General features: G+C 35.3%; 1 protein-coding gene and 1 long non-coding RNA gene across 3 annotated transcripts in view; one reads left to right on the plus strand and one right to left on the minus strand.

Moving 5' to 3' along the window:
- The window catches only part of LOC121232114 (uncharacterized), a 32,946-nt gene extending 30,062 nt beyond the window's left edge, over window positions 1-2,884 (plus strand). The window contains exon 4 of one of the 2 annotated variants that reach the window (XR_005930337.1): window positions 2,573-2,884. The gene's annotated coding sequence lies outside the window, so the exon portion shown is untranslated. The remainder of the gene's footprint in view (window positions 1-2,572) is intronic. The other variant, XR_005930336.1, reaches the window with a different exon arrangement.
- Window positions 2,885-7,289: 4,405 nt separating this feature from the next.
- Window positions 7,290-8,322, minus strand: LOC107936799 (uncharacterized). The gene is made up of 2 exons (XR_001694496.2): window positions 8,050-8,322; window positions 7,290-7,705 (listed from the first exon to the last, which is right to left on the minus strand). It is a non-coding gene; the product is annotated as an uncharacterized lncRNA (long non-coding RNA).
- Between the last annotated feature and the right edge of the window lie 10,293 nt (window positions 8,323-18,615).

Raw genomic sequence — 18,615 nt, forward strand, 5'->3', positions numbered from 1 at the left:
AAATTCACATAGACATTATTTTAACAAGACATTTTTCCAAGGTTACTATGTAGCAAAATCAATGCACATATCATTTCGTGTAAATAAACCTACTCATGGGCTGGGTTGGGCCTCGGGTAAGGCTTTTTTTGCTCAGGCCCGGCCCAAATTCACAAAAGGATAAAAAATATGCTATTTTTTTAATGTTATTTTCTTGTTGTTTTCTCCCTATTTTGCTACCATTTCACTATTATGCTATTATTATTTTCTAGTTATTGTTTGGATATTGTATAACACTTGTTTCATTGTTAATTTTGTTATTCTTTTAGAAGCATTTGCTTGTTAAGTTGCATCTATCTTAGTGTTATTTAAGTGAACATATTTTTTAAAATTTATTTTCAATTTGTTGGGAAATATTTATTTTAATGTTTTTAGTATTTTTGATGTATTATATATATTTAAAATTTATATAAAAATTAATATGAAAAAATTAATACATGCGAGCCAAGCCAGGCCCGGGTTTTAGTATTTTTATCTGGACCGGGCTTGGGCAAAATTTTAGCCCTATTTTTCGTGCTAGGCTCGGGCCTAACAAATGGACCTAATTTTTTTCTTAGGCCTAGCCATGCCCATGAGCACCTCTACATGTAAACAATGATCATATCAACCATAGTTTCATCCATTTAGTACAAATCAACACCATTCACTAATTTAATTTCCAATATAAATTTCCTTCCATTTTATAACATTTTTTATTTCTATAACATCACCATTTCAAAGTCAGTATTTATAGTTTACCATTTCAAAGTCAGTATTTGCAGTTTACCATTTACTTCCCTATTAACACGACTCGGACTCTGATGGATATACGGATCCAACCAACACACTATTTTGACACCCAATACCTCATCAGAATAACCCTAAGCAAGTAGTCACGCCCAACACTATAATAAATTTGACACCTAGTGTCTCATCAATTAAACCGAAGCAAATTGAAACCCCGTGCCTCATTGACTCATAGTCAAAGTAACCTTGAACTATTCCTATCATATGGCATATGACATGCCATCTATATCTGACTTAACTCGAACAGTTAATAGGGTTTTCATTTCCTAATTCAATACCAACAATGTCTCAATTTCACATTTATTAACATGTAGACATTTATTTAACTTAGTAACAACATAATTTTACAAAATCTTGCCAAAATCTTGCCAAATATTTGATAATATTGCCAAAATCTTGATATCAATCATTACTTGTGCATATTTGTCATTGAAAGATCAGATTTAGGTGAATCAGATCAAAATCGATCATGAGGAGTGTCAATTGAATCCGTGGTGAAAGGTGTGTGTTCTTTTACAGGCGAACCAGTGGTGATCGTGTGTAGGATTATTGTTACACAATCTCCCACACGAGTGTGTGGACCACACAACCATGTGCCCTAGAAACCTTAGGCTAGTTCGTGAACCACACGGCTGAGAACCTTCCACATGGTCGTGTCTCCTTTGTAGGTTAATTCTTGCATTTGCCACACAACCATGTAAACCCTTCCACATGGCCTATATCCTCCCATACGGTTTTGTATCTCTTGTTTTATAATTTTGCCTAGGAATTTATGATATGTTCAGTTTAATATTTGTATATGCCCTGAATTATTTTTAAAGTTTTATAAATGCTCAATTAAGTCTCTGATATTATGCTATTCTAAAATTTGTGATTTAATGGTTGAAGTGTTACGGCTATACTGTATGTAAAGTGTATTACATGCTGCTGTTATTGTGAAACAATAAACTATTAGTGTTAATATTGTCAACACCCTATTGAATACCTATTAAAGCATTTTTACTATTTGTGTTGAACTGAATACACATTAAGCATGTTAATTGCTAGTGATGAATCAAATACATGTTTAGTATAGTTACTATTGGTGTTTATTTATTTTATTATAAAGCATGTCATATTGTATTGCATGGGGTGGGATGATATGTACAGAGGAAGAGTGGCAGTTTAATAATCTACAAATAATGTAGTTTGTTTATAAACCAAGTGGCAGTTTTTTTATCTACAAATAGGTTGTGCACCTAAAACAAGTGACAATAATTGCAAATATGTAGTTCGATCACGAACCAAGTGGTAACTTATTTGCAAATGTTTTTATCTAAAAATACTGGTGATTTACCCACTATTTTTACAAGCCTAGTGGTAGCTTTTATCCACAATTTTTACCCACAAGTGGCAATTTATCTGGAAACCAGCGATTGTTTATCCACAACCCGGAGTCAAAAGGCTGGATAAGTTCTGGGGAACTCATAGTGTGGTGTATAGCGATGGGATAGGACCTTTTCTGATAAACTAAAATTGCATTGTCATTCATAAGCATATACATATAAAACTGTGAATTCTAAAGTATTATAGAGATATGCTATTCTGTTCAACCAATACTGTGAAATTGTGAATTGCTATACAAATATGTTTATCCTAAGAGAATTTAAATCTTGTATGCTTTGTCTACTGTTCCACATTGATTACCTTGAGGTTGGACACACACTGAGCTTCTTAAGCTCACCCCTCTTATCCTTTATATTTACAGATAACCCACCAAGTTATGATGCGGGCACAACATTCGGAAGGCTCAGAATCATTTTTTATATATAAGTATTTTAGACATATTTTTCTAATTCCTATTATTTTGAAACTGTATTGTTTTATTTAAATTGTGGCATAAGACTTAAGTTTAAGTTTATTTAGCATGCATGATATTTAGTTTGAATTAACTCAAAGTAATAATAAGCAAAAGAAAGCCAATAATAATCAATTAACACTAAAAAAAACTGAATCAAAAGATCTTCAGTGTTTTAAACTCCTGAAATCAAAGAAGGTAGTATATGCTGATGAATTTGTTATATTTATATTGAATATTATGTAATTAAATAGTTAGCATTACGTAATTAAATATGAGAAATTGAGAAGATAAATTATATAAACATTTATCACATATTTTTATTTTTTAAAATTTTTGTTTTATCTTTTTAAATTTTTTATTTATATATATTTTTAAATTTATGCTTTATCTTATTTTATATTAAAATAAAGAATAGTTTAATTAAAATATAAAGAAAGCATCATCTGTCATTAAAAAAGAAGTGTCACATATCATCAAAATAGGTCATCCACGTCAATAGAGAATTAAAGACCTTATAATATATATATTTATAAATACAAATTTAAGCACACTTAAAACTGTACTCTTTTAATTGTTACAATAATAATAATATCAATTAGAATATTATATTTTTAAATTTTTTAAAAGTAATTTTTATAATTTCATCATTATAATTCTTATGTGAATTTAATCTTTAAACCTTAATTTTGTAACTTAAGATTATACTTTTTTTTATATATTTTCATGAATGAGATAAAATGACACGTATTTGAAAGTAAGCAAAGCACCTTGCATGAATGCTAACAAACCACATGGATACAACATGGTTATAAATAATTGTCGGAACCATTTTTTTTAATACGGGAATCGACTTTGTTTGAAAGCGAAAATTAAAACGGGAGTCGCCACCGATCTTTATTAGGTGTGATCGGATAAGCTTTACTTTAATAAAACGTTTTAGTTTATTAAAACGGTGTGTTTGGTCTACAAAACTCAAGAAAACGGGTTCGGGAGTCAATTATGTGCGAGGAAGGATTAGCACCCTCGTCACGCCCAAAATTGGTACCGAATTGATTAGTTAGTGTCTTAAAGTAGAAAGTTGAAAATCGGGAATGGATTTAAAATACGATCTTTTTTATTAATGTTGATTTTAAAAATGCTTGAATTCAACCAAAAGATTGCTAAAGATTTTCTCGTCTCAAGATATCGGAGTATCACATCCCGTAAGTTAGGACGCGATACCTTGAACTCCCAAGCGCAAGTTTATCTTTAATTTTAATTGAAATTTCATGTGTTTCGAAACTTAAAAGGATATTTGGCTAATTAGGTTTAATGAGAAAACTGAAACCCCGTAAGTTAGGGCAAGATTCCTCGAATTTCCTAAAACGCGAAATATTACCTTATTTAAAATATTTTATTTTTTAATAATAGCGAATACAACATTTGAAGGCATACATTTATTTTGTTTGAAATAAAATAAAGCAATCTAAGTTGGATAAATATGTTGGGGTTTAATTCACGATGCGATGACACGAAAATAAAAATATAGTAATGAGTGTGGACATTAATACATGAATTTAATATTGCACAAGCGAATGACAATGATATGAACATGAATAAACGAATTAAAGAACACACATTAGCAATAGCCTCACAACATATATCATTTCAATGCTAGTATTAATAATTAAAGACAAGTGAATTAAATAATACAATTTAAAAATAAATAGTTGAAAGGAAACTAAAATAAAATAATTGCAACATAAATTTTAAAATGACAATGAATGAATTTAAAACAAATATTGTAAAAAAAAGAAAGTTAAAATCAACAATATACAAAACGATTTTTTTTTAAAAGAAAGAATGATATATATATATGAAGAACTTTAAAATAGATAATATGCATATATAAAATGGTTTAAAATAAATAACATATAAAATATTTAGAATAAATAATATGTAAAAGAAACTTGGAATAAATAATGTATAAAATCATTTAAATAGGAAGATATATGTATATGAATAATCCAAAATGAATAATGTATAAAAGTTTAAAGTAAGAAGATATATAAATAATTTCAGAATAAATAAGGTGTAATAGCTTGAAATAAATAATATATGTAGAATTCAAAATGAGTAATAGTTTAAATATATATAATATGTAAAAGAAAAAATGATTTGAAATAAATAATATATAAACTTAAAATGAATAATAATAATAGTTTTTTTAAATGAAAAAAATAAATAAATAAATCAATTAAACAGACTAAGGATTAGGCTGAAATAGAATTAAAATTTAAGGTAAAAATTGTAAAAAATGAAAAGAAGGCCATCCAGGACCGAAATGAATCACACTGAAACGACGAGGGACTGGCTAGGAAATATTCCCAATCCTTATGAGCCTCGTTTCAGCAGGGACTCAAATGTAATCAGAAGAAAATTATCCAGCCAGATTTATAAAAAAATAAATAAAGTGAATGAAGGGGCCAAATAGTGAGGCGCACAAAGACGGAGGGACCCCACGCATAAATATCCCAATAATGGGAAACATGCGGATCCCCCCTTGGGTACGGGTCGAATTCAGGTTCCCTCCCTGAAACGACACCGTTTTGAGGCCTGTGGGGAGGGTCTGAAACTACGTCGTTTCGCATGGCTATTAAAGCCAAAAAAAAAATTTAAAATTTTCATTTCTCTCATTCCTTTTTAAAAAAAACAGAAATAGCCCCCCATCTTCTCTGCGAGGGTTTCGAAAGAACCCCTCTTGAGCCGTCGTCATCAACTCGCCGCTCCTCTACCGTGGGCGATGGTCGGAGCGACAAAGGATCGGTTTTCAGCCCTACTTCCAAAAGAATCGAGGGCCACACCCTTTTCAGGCCAAAAAAAACGAGAGAGAAGCCCTTTTACCTCGCTCTTGGATTCGATTCCGGTGACGGAGAATAAGCTTCGACGACGCAACCCTGAGGCTGCTCTGGTAAGTATCTCCTTCTCTTCTACTTTTATTTTCGTATTTATATGAGAAAATAAAAATAAAATAAACTTAAGATTAAAATGATAAATAATCCGAAAATCACCTTAAAAGTTTAGATCTTTTGTTTTTCTATTCTAAAATCTCGAAAGAAGGTACAAGCATGTTGATGTGGCTTTTATAGCCAAATTACAAGACTTTTTATTTCTATATTTTTGTCGTTTTCTCGTTGTTTTCTCTGTTGCTTGCATGTGGATCTTGATTTGCAGGTGGTGTCAAAGAAGCGTGCGATGGCAGGTGACAGACGAGCCGAGTGGCGGTGGCAGAGGCGCACGGAGAAGGCTGAAGACGTGGTCATGCGGCTAGGGTTTTCCCTTTTTACTTTTTTTGGCTAAAAATTAGTTAAGGCTGTGGGCTGATTGGACCTCTAGAGTTTTAATATTTAGGCTGTAATTGGGTTGGCAACTTTGGTTTAAGTTTGTTGTAAATGGACTGGTACATTGGGCTTATTTATTATGTTTATTTTTTGACTTTATTTTGTAAATTAGGCCAGGCCAAAATTGGCCTATTACAATAATCTTTTGGATCAATCTTTTTTTTATCCTTGTACTTCTTCTTGAGTGTTCGTTTTATTTTAGATTTTTTTTATATCATGCTTATCTTTAAGCATATTTTCTTTTCCACTTTTAAATTGAAGGAAAGGTGCATTTAAATATGATTGAATTTATGTTCTCTTCAAGTAACAGCATCAATTAAATTAAGGCTCAATCAACATTAAGTTTATTTTTTTAATGATAGTGACTATGAGTTTGCTTGAGTCATGTTTTGGTCATATTCTTGTATGATATTTAATAATATAAATGGTTATTCAAGTTCAGCCCGACCTTGATATAGGTTTTAAATTTTGGTGAAGTCCATTTGTATTTATAAAATGGCCAATTTGAATATGTTTGGGTCTACCAATATTATATGTTGAAATTTTAAAAAAAATTATTTTTTAGTATTTAGTAATTTTATATATAGATATTTTTCTACCATCATTATATATATTTTTAGTTATAAACAATGAAACATATTTTTTAGTACTTACATTATAATATAGTATATTTAATCATTATATATATTTTTAGTTATAAACAATGAAACATATTTTTTAGTACTTACATTATAATATAGTATATTTACTTTCTATATGAAATAAATTATATGATACATAAAAGAAAAGAAAAATAAAATATTCTAAACCTAAAAATTGGGTTGAACCATGTCGAACTTGAACTTTGAACGGATGCAAATCTGAGGGGGCATGCAAGAGCCTTAACCCCTAAAAATGAAAATTTTACTGTTTGGCTTTTGTGATAAAGGATGGAATTATAAGTTAATATGTGGTAAAACTATACTTTGGCCCAAAAATTAGAAACAAATTCTATTTAGTCCCTTTAAGAATGATGAAATCATAATTTGATAAATAACAAAATTATATTTTGACCTCTCAAAAATTTATAATTTAATTTTGACCCCAACTAAAATAATTTTTGATTTCACCCCTGACTTTAAATATTAGAATCTAAATATGAACCATATTTTAAATGAACCTAATTATTTTATCAAAATTTAATTTTAAATCTAATATTTTTATTCAAATTCTCTTTAATATCCTGCCTTAAATGAGTACTCCACTTTTGAAAAAGTGGTAGTTGTTGATATTTCATTTATAGTTATTGTTGTAGGCCAATTTTGGGCCTGTTACAACCAATACTAGCCTACCACCCCAATAAACCCAAACAACCAGATCAACACTCATTTACATTACAAAATACCCACAGTCCAACAACCTAAAACACCCCTTCACCCACTAACCTAACCCACTAACCTAAACCCAAGACCCAATATTACCAAACCCAATTAACCCACTCAAAACCCTTGGCTCAACTAAAATAGCCCAACATCAAAAACAAAAAAACAAAAATAAGAAACCCTAGTCCCCTAAAGCTATAGCCGCCGACCTAATCCCCAACTGCCCTCTGCACCATTGACCGCCTGCACCATCGGTCACCTCAGCACCGCCATTCAACCACCACTTGCTCCAACTGCTCCTGCAAGAACACGCAACAGCAACAAAAAGAAATAGACAGTATGACAAAAAAGGCTATAAAAGAGGCCAAATCTAATTTCTTTTTTTCGGTCGGCAGTTCAAGCAAAATATAATACATACATTAGCTTTAAAAGAAGAAAAACAATAGATCAGTAGGATAGATCGTTCGAATCAAGATTGAAATCAAAGAAGGTGATTAAAATTTATTGTTTTCTTTCTTTTACCGAATCTGTTTTCTTTTCTTTTGTTTTTTTTCTTTCTTTTACATTTTAATATATATTTATATACATATATATGTACTATTAAAAAAATAAAATAAAAATAAAATAAAAAAAGAAACATTACCTTTTGAACCACGCGGTGGCCGGCGCCGGCGACGGAGGTGAGGTGCGGTGGCCCTCTTGGCTAAGATCTGGAATTTCCCAAAGAGAAGAGGAGAGCTTTCTCTCCTGTTTTTTTTTAAAAGGCTGGTGGAAATGAATTTTTGGATTTTTTTAGGCTTTTATAGTTCACTAAAATGACACCGTTTTAATGCCCAAGCCTGAACGCCAAAACGGCGCCGTTTCATCTGACCCGCAAGCGACCCGACCCAGTACCAAGGGGATCCGCGTGTTTTTATTTTTGGGAATAATTTCGCTGCGAGTCCCTCTATTTCTTTTATCTTTGCAATTAATTTTTTTCATATTTCTACATTTACCCCGAAGTTTCTTCTTGATTTCATCTAAGTCCAGCGTGAAACGCTACACTCAGGAGAGTGGGGATATTTTATCCCTCAGACCTCCCTGTTAGTTGTGTGTTTCAATTCGGTCCCTCCTTTTTTATATATTCTAGATTTGCTCCAAAATTTTATCTTTAGAATTCGATTTAGTCCGTTTTCAGTATTTTGCTATCTTATTTCCGAATTATTTTCTTTTGAATTATTTTCTATTAATATTTAATATTATTATTAATCTTATTATTGTTGTTACCACTGTCTTCATTAACATAGTGTATTATTTCTATTTTTACTATTATTGTCCTTGTTAATGTATATTTATTATTATGATTATATTTATGTTTATTTTATCCTAATGTCATTTTTATTACTATTTCCATTATTATTATTATTATTATTATTATTATTATTATTATTATATATACGTATCCTTTTACTACTGTTTTTAGATATATGTATTATAAATATTACATAGTATTATTAATAGCTTTTAATTTTATTGCTTTTGTTAATGTATATATTACATAGTATTATTAATAGCTTTTAATATTATTGCTTTTATTAATGTATTTGTATGTCACATATATATACCTTTAATTATATCCCATGTTAAGCATATATGTCTATTAATATTATATTATGTATATTTCTTTTTTTCTAAATACTATATACGCATATATATTTTTATATGTTATGAATACATTTTTAATACCATATTATATATATTATTATTATATCTATTTTTATTCCTATTACATTTATTATTAATACTAGTACATATATTTTATTATACGTGTATATATATACTTTTTATATTAGTATTATTCTCATATATCATTATATTATTTATTATACCTATTATTTTCATTATTATCACATACTATTTTATTTTAATATTATTATGTATATATTTTTCATAAATGGTATGTACATACATTTTTAATATTTATTTTATATATGTATATATATTATGTATATATTTTAACATTGCAATTTATGTTTTTATTATAGTATATACTTCTAATACTATTTTATTCGTGTATATATATATTATCTTAAGTACGTGTTCTTAATATTATTATTATGTATATACATTTATTGCTTTCATTGCATGTTCAATTCTAGTATTACATTATACCTTTATCATTTCTAATATTATTGTTATATTTGTTGCTTGCTTCAATGCATTTCTGTCTTTTATTTATTTTTTATTTCATGTCAACTTGCTTTGCATTATTTCGAAAATCTTATTCTTGTTTTCCAATTAATTTCAATAATCAAGGCAATGTACCGATTCAACATTAAGCCATTGAATTCCATCGCTATGTTGGATGGAATTTGACGGCTCGTGCTAAAACGGTATATCATTCTCAAAAAACCGAAAAAAATAAAATTTTTCGTCTTTTCAATTGAATTACGACTAAATATTACATTGAACTCGCATTTTTGAAAATCAAGACAACACGTGTTTATGAGATACAAATTTTGGGCGTCGCGAGGGTACTAATACCTTCCTCGTGCGTAACCGACTCCCGAACCTTAATTTTTCTCTGGCTTTTAACGTAGACCTAAATTTAGCCTTCTTTTTGTTTTAAAAATAAATGTGATAGGTGCCCGATCACACCTATAAAAAAGGGATCGGTGGCGACTCCCTTTTTAATAAAATCAAAAATCAGTTTTCAAATGTCCAATAAATCGCCACAATTAGCGACCCCAAAGCTAAAAATTTCACGTCGCTACAGCTGGCGACTCCGCTGGGGAACCGCATTTTTGAGAGTCGAGTCGAATTAAACGTGTGTTGTCAAAATTTTCAAAATTCCTTGTTCAAATTAATATTTAGTCGTGATCTTAAAATTGTGTTTTTGAAAAATCATGCATTTGCATCGTGTTGTATATATTCTTCTAACTTGTTTTGTCCGGTTGTTTTAAAGCTTTAAATTCTTATGGTTTTAGTTTTGGTTTAGTTTTTAAATAAAACGTAAAGGTTTGTGAGTTTCCCCGCACACACCGTGCACGTGCATTCTTGCATAACATGAGCTCTATACCCGGGCTCCGTCCGTTTAAGTGAAAGTAAACGCTATGCCTTCGTGAGTTAAATCGTCCCTCCGCATAGGCTAGTGAATACTTTCGGGTTACATATGACTTATGCTTTCGTGAGTTAACTTGTCCCTCCGCATAGCCATAAGTAAATGTAATCCATCGAATTGAACTCGTGAGCCTGTGATGGGCTACGACTGAGGTTTCGTACTAATCTTAGTAGATGACAGTACGGACAATTTGAGTACCTATCTAGAATCGAAACCGCATATAGTGAACCGTACGAGCCACCTAACTAGAGCCATGCCGAACCTCCGTCTGTTAATATTCACCAAAATAAGTACATGGGAGGAACGCCTCTTACCTTTAATTTCCTTGACATTTACATTTTCTATCTTGATTTTCTGTAATTCATGTTTATTGTACTAACCAAGATATTCGTCTGTGTTCTTATTTTGTATCATGCATTATAGGCATCATACTAGGAAGGTGTTGACTAGAGATTTGGTTGCCAAAAAACGGGTTTCTAATGGAAGAGTTAATTATACAAACAACCGAGAAGAATGCCGTGGTTCGAGACTGGTCTCTAAAAACTCAGAAAGAAAAAGGAGATAGTCTAGTGGAGGAATGTATTGCCAATCTGCCCGAATATGTAACTGTGAATGTTTGACTGAATAACCTTGAAGATTTGGTACGGGTTTGGAATCAGTGGGACTCGGACACTAGGGGTATCTTCACTAAGAGATATGCCAACTTGATTGCTGTCAACGTAGACGAACAATTGATCCAAGCCATGGTCAGATTTTGGGATCCGGCTTATGCATGTTTTACCTTCAATCAAGAGGATATGACTCCGACTATAGAGGAGTACGTTGCTTTGCTTCGTGTTGAAAATGCGCAATTCTATAAAGTATACGTGAAAGAGCCTAAGCCGATGACCTTCAAGAAAAAGTTAGCGAGATTGACAGACATGACTGACGCATGGGTCGAAAAAAAGATAAAGAAGAAGAATGAAACAATTTGCATTCCATGGTCTTCCCTACGAGAATTGGTTCTGAACCATCTCGACATGTTGAAAAGAGTGAATCTATTTGCTTTGGCCATTTACGGTTTGATCATCTTCCCGAAAGTCCTTGGACACATAGAAGTTGCGGTGGTAGATTTCTTCGAAAGATTAAAGCAATGAATTAACCCTGTCCCGACTATCTTAGCCGAGACCTTCAGATCCTTAAATAATTATAGGAAGGTGGGGAAGGGACGCTTTATCAGATGCGCGCAGTTACTAAATGTCTGGATTTTGAGCCATTTCTGGAAAGTAGAGTGCACACCGTACCACATGTTTTCAAAAACTTTCACCCCGTTGGAAGCCTATATTGAGAGAGAATGGCCAAAGGATGTCACTGAAGAACATTGGGTTTCAGTTTTTCAGAACCTTCGAGCTGAGGATATAACGTGGAGAGCACCGTGGATACGCCCTTCGGTTCTGCTATACAAGGTCGGAGATCAAGATTGGGTACCATTACTCGAGTTATGGGGAGGAGTTAGGTATGCCCCGCTATTAGTCCAAAGGCAATTTTCTTCGCGACAATTCATACCCGCCACTGGAGGATTGGCACAATCCGAGTTCGCTTTCGCGGGTGAAGGGTATATGAAGAGGGTCCGAGACACTGCAAAGTCTTGGAAGAAAATTCATCTTATGGAATTAGCCCTATATGCTGATACCCTCACCCAAGATTACGACATATGGAGGAAGCAACAAGTGAACAGTCAGTAAATCTCGTCAACGAACTACACCGTCCAGAATCCTTTCTCGGGGGAAATGTCGTCTGAGCTAGAAATGGCAAGACAAGAATTTGAACGAGAAAAGACCAAGATGTCTCGGGACCTTAGCGCTATTCAAGAGGAAAACTACCAATTGAAAATCGACGTTCAGATTGAAAGATCTAGAACCGAGAAAGTGCAAAAAGAAGTTGAAGTCGTGAGAAATGACTTAAGAGACCTCCATCTGGAAAATAAAAAGTTAAGAGGCAGAATAAAAAATAGTGGGCTGGGCAAGTCGTCGGTAGAATGGAACGAACAAATAAGCAACATTAAAGGCGGGATGGAATTTTGGAAAGGAAAAGCGAAGAAAGAGGAGGAAAAGGCTGCGCGGGCTATGATAGAACTGAGGAAGAAGAACGCCGAATATGAAGCTGTGTCTACCCAGGTAATAACTAGTCGATCTAAACGTCAAGAACTAAAAGAAAGGAAACGAGAGTTAGAAGATATGCTGCAAGATCGTCAACAATAGTTAGATACTCTCTTGAAGGCTTTGGAAGAAAAATATAGTCAGTATGATAGAGACGTTCGTGCTTACGAATAGGGCCTCCAGGAAAAAGAAATGCAACTTAGCTATTTGATTAATGAAGTTCGTGGGGTAGCCATGCACGTGATACAATTATCGGAAGAAGCTGAAATTCTTATTTGCCAATTCCCTCCAAGTCGAAGATCAAACATATCAGAGTTCTTAGCACGAGTAAAGAAATACGGCGATATAGCTAGGAAGTTTGTGCAATGGTTGAATCGAAAATGGAAAAATATTTTGTAATGAACTCTTTTGATGAATGAAATGCCTAAATAGGGGCTATCTTGAAATCAACACCCATTTATTGCATATCTCTCATGATTGACATTCATTTATGCACTCATTCATTGCATATATCTATCCCATAATCATTCGCTAAGGTTAGAATCATATAATTCGCAGTCACAACACTTCAAATCTGGAATCACGCCATTCGTATAGAACGCGTTGACAAGCTAGGGCAATGGAGGCTGAGTTCAATGAAAGAATCGAAAGAATGGAAAGAGTCTAAAAGGAATTACAAGAACAACTGGCTAAGTCACAGTAAGAGAAAAGAGACTTAATGGTGAGATCTCGAGAAGAATCACTCGAACAAAGGGACCAAATGGCCAAGATGATGGAGATGATGTCAGCTTTAGTTAAAAGAAAGGGACCCATGTAGAGTCCCGACGTCGAGGAACCTCGATCAAGAGTGAATCACAGTCAAGATCCGCTCTATCCTCCAAGATTCACTCCGCCGCGTGCCCACGCAACACAAACAGGGTACACCTAAGGGGAACCCACAGACCTAGAGCAACGGGCGGTACCACCTGCTCACATAGGGCAAGGAGTATTCGTATCATATCTGGGGGCTAGTCCTACTGATCCACTCGTTCCAGATTTGGACGATCCAGCAGAAATAGCCAAGTTGAAAACCGTTGACCACGAGGCTCAAGAGAAGTATAGGAGCTTAGAGGAAAGACTCAAAGCAATAGAGGGTACTGAAGCCTTCTCTGCACTAAGTGCCAAAGAGCTCAGTTTGGTGCCCAATCTGGTTCTGTCTATAAAGTTCAAGGTGTCTGATTTCGAAAAATACGATGGCACGAGATGTCCAAAGGTGCATCTTGTCATGTTTTGCCAAAAAATGACTGGTTACGTGAATGAAGATAAGCTACTCATACATTGTTTTCAGGATAGTCTAGTAGGATCGACTCTTCGGTGGTACAACCAGCTTAGTAGGGAAAAGATCCGATCCTGGAAGGACTTGGCATTAACATTCTGTGAGCAATACAAGCATGTATCGGATATGGTGCCAGACCGGATGACTTTGCAAATGATGGAGAAAAAGCCGTCAGAAACTTTTAGACAGTATGCGCAGAGATGGAGGGACGTCTCAGCCCAAGTGGAACCCCCATTAACGAAAACAGAGATAACTGTTCTCTTTATCAACACTTTAAAAGCACCATTCTATGACAAGCTGGTGAGAAGTGCCACGAAGGACTTTGCGGATATTGTAATATCCGGTGAGCTTATAGAGAATGCCGTCAAGAGCGGTAGAATGGAAGGTCAAGAAAGTTCAAGAAGGGTAGCGCCCATGAAGAAGAAAGAACCAGAAGCCCATATGGTGGGAATGGGAAGCCGTTATACCCCTAATCCATATCCAAACCAACCCCGACCTCGAAATTATCCTCTTCCGAATTTTTATTATTCTCCTCAGACCCCTTACTACCAAGTATCACCTCCTTCCTACCCCGTATACGCCATGAACAACCAAAGGCCTGTCACCACATTCCCACAAAACACTCTACCCGCTCAAAGCCAACCCAGAAATGAACTAAGACCAACAAGGCCCAATCCCGAGAGACCGCAATTCACCCCTATTCCTGTGTCGTATGGGGAACTGTACCCAAAACTCTTGGAGAAGCAATTAATATCTCCCCATTTCATGGCACCCTTTAAACCTCCATATCCGAAATGGTACGACCAAAATGCTAGTTGTGCATACCATGCCGGGAACCAGGGGCACTCTACGAAAAACTGCCTAGCCTTCAAAAGGAAAGTTTAAGGACTCATTGACACGGGTATTCCGCGATTTGATGACACTGGCGGTACGTCCGGGAACCCATTCCCAAACCACGCCGAAGGGAATGTGAGCACAGTGGGAGAGGGGGACAAACGATAAAGTAGAAGATGGGTTTCTGAAATAAGAACACCTCTGCAGAAAATCTGGGATGTGCTAGTTGAAAAGGGGCTGCTTTGTCATCTTAGCAGAGTATTCGGGGGAAGGAATACAAAAGATTAAGGTTTTTGCAATTTCCATGGAATTATAGGGTACGACATTCAATCATGTGAGGAATTTAAAAGGGTACTTCAAAACATGATGGATAATAAAGAGATTGAGATCTTTTATAAAGGCGAAGAGGCCGATGGAGGAGAAATATGCGCCTCTGACCATCAATCGTCAGGTTTTCCATATAGCGCCGACCGACCGTTAATAATTTATTACGACGCGAAGAAGGAGCCGGTGAAACCAAAATTGATAATCGATGTGCCATCTCCTTTCCCCTACAAGGACAATAAAGCAGTACCATGGAAATACGACGTCAATATCGTTACACCGGAAGATGAAAAACCCAAGGCTATGACTGGAAGTGTTGGGGAAGTAGGTCATTTCACTCGTAGTGGGAGATGTTATTCGAAAGAGGTCGAACCAGTGAAGAAAAATAGTGACTTGAAACAGAAAAGAAAAGCACCATGTACGTGATCGAAGATGAGCATAAAACTGTGCCTGAACAAGAAGCTAAAAAGCCTGTGGACGAGGAGGAAGCACAGGAATTTTTAAAATTTATTAAGCACAGTGAGTACAACGTGGTGGAACAATTGAGTAAGCAGCCAGCGCGAATCTCGGTATTATCTCTACTGTTGAATTCAGAACCACACCGGAACGCTCTGCTGAAAGTGTTAAATCAAGCTTATGTGGCAAACAATATATCCGTTGAAAAACTGGATAGGTGGGTGAACAACTTGAATGCGGATAATTTAATTTCTTTTAGTGATGATGAAATACCGCCCAATGGTAGAGGCTCAGTGAAAGCATTGCATATCACAACCCGTTGTAAGGGCTATATAATACCGAACGTGCTCATCGACAATGGATCGGCACTCAATGTCATGCCTTTGGCCACACTTTGCAGGATTCCGATGGATTTGTCCTATCTAAGACCCTGCCATTCTACAGTAAGGGCATTCGATGGAACAAGACGAGAAGTCATGGGAAAAATTGAGATTCCTCTAGAAGTGGGTCCCTACATATACGATGTTGAGTTTCAAGTCATGGACATTACACCATCATACAATTGTCTCTTGGGAAGACATTGGATCCATTCTGCTGGAGCAGTCCCATCATCCCTCCATCAAAAGGTGAAATTCATCATGGATGGCTATTTGGTCACCGTCGAGGGAGAAGAAGATATTGTAGCATTTATTTCTACCGACGCACCATATATTGAAATGAGTAAAGATGCTTTAGAATGTTCCTTCCAATCCCTTGAATTTGTCAATGCCACATTCGTCGCTGAGGGAAACAGAATTCCCGCGCTAAAATTGTCAAGAAATACCAAGATGGGTGTCAAACTGACTGTAGGAAGGGGAGCTCGAGCGAGAAAAGGTTTAGAAAGATATCTGTAAGGAATAGTCAGGGCTCTAAAGCTAGTGCACCACAAGGCTCGATACGGTTTGGGGTTCTAGCCGGACATGCGTCAAAGAAGAAAATAGTGGAAGAAGGATCAGGAGAGAAGGATTGCGAGAACTTTGGGCCGAGAAGTAGAATGTGAGCCCATAACATATCCTCCTTTGTCAAAAACATTTACATCTGCGGGAATGATATACCCCGGACAGGATAATATACAAAGCACGCTGTTATTAATTGAAAGGGGTCTTCAGAATGTCAGTATAAATGTCATTGACAAAGGAAGTGAGGCTATTAAAGATGTTTCAACGATACGCCCTTGTCCTCCTGGTTTCATGTTGAACAATTGGACTGCTGAGGACCTTCTTGTAGTTTATAAGTCTTCAGAGTAATGCTCAAACATTAACCCTTTATTGTGTCCTTAGATATAGTAGAATTCTTTTGTAAGAGCTTGCATTCCCTCTTTATCATTTAAATGAATATCAATGAAGATGCATTTTGTCACGATCTTTCGCATTATCACTAATTTCATAATCATCTCCTCATTTCATAGCCTATCTGTACATTTGCCTCATACCATGCCATAACATTTCGTTTGTTGGTTCCAATACTGGGATGCCCATCTATAGTTTCCTTTTCCATTCAACTTTCAGGTGCTCAGATATCAACAGCATGAACAAACCCGTTATGAGTCTTGAAATCGATTTTGAGAAGGCTGTTTGTTTAGGAGAATTTGAAGTCGAAGAAAATGCTGAAGACTATGTCTCGTCTCCTGACTTGTTAAGAATGGTGGAACAAGAGGATAAACAGATTTTGCCTCATCAAGAATCTGTTGAAACAATAAATTTGGGAACTGAAGAAAGGAAGCAAGAGGTGAAGATTGTGACCTCCATTTCAGGGAGCACCAGGCATAATTTGATTGCTTTGCTCCTCGAGTACAAAGATGTATTCGCATGGTCATATCAGGACATGCCAGGATTAGATGCATATGTAGTGGTCCATAAGCTCCCATTAAAGCCAAAATGCAAACCCATTCAACAAAAGCTAAGACGGATGAGACCTGAGATGTTGTTGAAAATAAAGGAGGAAGTCAAGAAGCAATTTGATGCTGGCTTCCTACAAGCCTCCAAATATCCAGAGTGGGTGGCTAACATAGTCCCGGTACCAAAGAAAGATGGCAAAGTACGAATGTGCGTGGATTATCGTAACCTGAACCGAGCAAGTCCTAAAGATAATTTTCCCTTGCCACACATTGACACATTGGTGGATAACACAGCAAAACATTCATTGTTTTCTTTCATGGATGGATTCTCGGGGTATAATTAGATTAAGATGGCCCCTGAGGATATAGAGAAAACTACTTTCATAACAATGTGGGGAACATTCTGCTACAAGGTAATGCCATTCAGATTAAAGAATGCTGGGGCAACGTATCAGAGGGCTATGGTAACATTATTCCATGACATAATGCATAAAGAAATAGAGGTCTACATCGATGATATGATTGCTAAGTCCCGAGGGGAAGAAGAGTATGTAGCGAACCTGAATAAGTTGTTCGACAGACTGAGAAAGTTCCAGCTAAAGCTCAATCCGGCCAAATGTATGTTTGGGGTTACCTCAGGAAAATTGCTTGGCTTCATTGTCAGCGAGAGAGGCATTGAAGTTAATCCAGATAAAATAAAAGTCATTCAAGAGTTACCACCCCCGCGCACGCAAAAGGAAGTCAGAGGATTTTTAGGAAGATTAAACTACATCGCCCGATTCATCACTCAACTTATCAACCGGTGTGACCCAATCTTTCGACTCCTTCGAAAACATAATCCCGGAGAATGGAACGAGGAGTGCCAGGTGGCTTTTGACAAGATAAAGCAGTATTTGTCTAGTCCTCCAGTGCTAGTACCACCAATGCCGGGAAGACCATTCATATTGTATTTGACTGTGTTCGAGAATTCAATGGGTTGCGTACTGGGGCAACATGACGAGTCAGGAAAGAAAGAAAAGGCGATCTACTACCTCAGCAAAAAGTTTACTGAATATGAGGCAAAGTATTCGTCCATAGAAAAATACTACTGCGCTCTGGTTTGGGTAGCTCAGAGACTCAGGCAATATATGTTGTATCATACGACATGGCTAATTTCAAAGTTGGAC

This window comes from Gossypium hirsutum, chromosome A07 (assembly GCF_007990345.1).
Source record: "Gossypium hirsutum isolate 1008001.06 chromosome A07, Gossypium_hirsutum_v2.1, whole genome shotgun sequence".
In the NCBI taxonomy this organism is placed as follows: domain Eukaryota; kingdom Viridiplantae; phylum Streptophyta; class Magnoliopsida; order Malvales; family Malvaceae; genus Gossypium; species Gossypium hirsutum.